The following is a 2,164-nucleotide window of genomic DNA, read 5'->3' on the forward strand; positions in this document are numbered from 1 at the left end:
CTTTGGTCTTATCTCCTGCCACCGCATTACCTACTGCAGTGTTGTCAGCTAACACACACACACACACACACACACACACACACACACGTTAAATCACAAATACGTTAAATAAAATGCAATATTTAAAAGGATATGGTTTGTCTTATTATTTATTTTTTCCAAAGATCGTCAGATTCATCATGATTCTTCCTAACTTCCCTCCTCTGTCTGTAGCACTGAACTCCTCCGCTAACAACGTAGCTCTTTAAAATCCGCTCTGATATCCATAGTTTATCTGCAGCTGACCACTCTGTAGTGCGTTGTGTTGAGGAAGTGAGTATTTGTGGCAGTGGGGCGGGGTGTGTCTAAACAGATTTGCATGCCTTATTGCAAGCCCAGTGTTTCCAGAATGTGATTTGAAACATATTCCCTCCCTTCTTCAGGGTTTTTAAATCCTGTTCTCTGTATTTAGTCTCGTATTCTCCTTCAAAGTCTAAACCCACTGCAGTATCTCTATCAGGGGAACAGCTACCCTTAATGTGTTCTTCTGTATGCTGTGGTGTTTATCAAGCCTACCCTGCAGGACAGACCCGTGGGAGAGCAGATCTTTGATGATGTCATCGTGAAGCATCCTGACCCTGCGTCTCTCAGCCGCCACGCTGTACTCCACCTGCTCCTTCTCAGTGTGAGGCACCACGGGCTTCAGGATCACCTGGGAGGAAATGATGGTGAGGGTGTCTGCTTAGTGTTTGGAAATTTTTTCAAAGTTTAAAAAAATGACTTGAAAATCTGTAAATGAATTTTGCTTTTCAATAATGATTTTGAACTGTGTAGTCAGTATTGTAGCAAGTTTCCACTGACGACATCACACACAATCCTGAAAGCCAAGAGGGGCATTAAAAAGGAATTTAGTAAAGAGTGGTTCGGGAATGAGTCCTTTAACCCAGAAAGGAGTCAGCTTTTTACCACTTCGGTTTGTAGGTACTGTACATGTATTGGATTAGATGCCTGAAATAATGTATGTGGTTAACACAATATATTTGTATGTGTTGTGTGTCAGTAAATACACCCCTGGTGAATTTCTGGAGCTTCTATGTGTCCTAAAAATGGCGGTTGGAAACAAGTGACTAAATGATAATACTTAACGTCATTAGCCCCTTTAGCTTAGAGGTGGTGCTGCACAGCCATGAGGCCGTCGTTCACTTTGTTTATAGGCTGACGGTATAGCCTTACCTTTTTCCCTGTGTTTGAGCGCTGGGTAACAAAGGTGGCAAAGGCGTGACAGACCCTCCAGTGCCGATCAGAGAACAGATCCTCACAGCTGACCTGCACGTCCACCTGGCAGGACACAGAAACAGAATAATTCTACTTCTACAACTGAAATCAGTTACCGTAATTTTCGGACTATAAGGCGCACCTGAATATAAGCCGCAGCAGCGGCATACCACTCTCGGTTCCACTTTTACTTTTGCGCGCTACCTGTCTCACTCTTTTCCGGCCTCCAGCTTTTCCTGCTGGAACCCGCCGCTTAAAGGTGGGGATCCGCGGACCGGCCATAGAGCCCATAGAGTTAAAGGTGTTGGCCGTTAGCTGTAAAAATCCATAGATTAGCCGCACCGTTATATAAGCCGCAGCGTCGAAAAATAGGGAAAAAGGCGCGGCTTATAGTCCGAAAATTACGGTACTTTGGAGCTAGACAAAGCCTTTCAGTTCAAATTTATATTTAAATCCGAGCCGTCAGGGCCCTCTGAGGAACTAAGATATTCTACAAAAATATATTTAAAAACATTTTGAATTTATTTTTTATATATTTAAAAAAAAAAAAATGTAGTTATATTTTTCATTAGTTTTACCAAAATAACTTGATTTAATTGTATTTAAAATAACATTTCAAAAGAAATAAATCCTTTGAATCTGCCTATTCAGTTTCTGTTTGAATGTGAAAGGCTAAATCAAAGAAGCTCCTTTAGCTAAGATAGGAGCTGAGTGGCGGTCCTGCTGTAAATTCACAGAGGGCCCGCTAAAGAGAGGTGAAGTCCCGCCCATCTACTTCCGACCCATGGGACCTTATTTCGGAAAAATTATGTATTGAAGTCAATGGGGAGAGAGATTATCTTTCGATCCCGTTTGAATTGTGCCACGAATTACACATATGATGTTTGTCAATCTTAAGAAATAATTTCCA

The 2,164-nt window shown here is 41.8% G+C and overlaps 1 long non-coding RNA gene across 1 annotated transcript; it reads right to left on the reverse strand.

The window, feature by feature from the left end:
• LOC104941676 (uncharacterized) lies at nucleotides 1–1,412 on the reverse strand. Its single transcript, XR_797922.1, has 3 exons — nucleotides 1,213–1,412; nucleotides 556–691; nucleotides 1–48 (listed from the first exon to the last, which is right to left on the reverse strand). It is a non-coding gene; the product is annotated as an uncharacterized lncRNA (long non-coding RNA).
• Between the last annotated feature and the right edge of the window lie 752 nt (nucleotides 1,413–2,164).

Source organism: Notothenia coriiceps, unplaced genomic scaffold (assembly GCF_000735185.1).
Source record: "Notothenia coriiceps isolate Sejong01 unplaced genomic scaffold, NC01 NC01_scaffold00003694, whole genome shotgun sequence".
Lineage (NCBI taxonomy): Eukaryota > Metazoa > Chordata > Actinopteri > Perciformes > Nototheniidae > Notothenia > Notothenia coriiceps.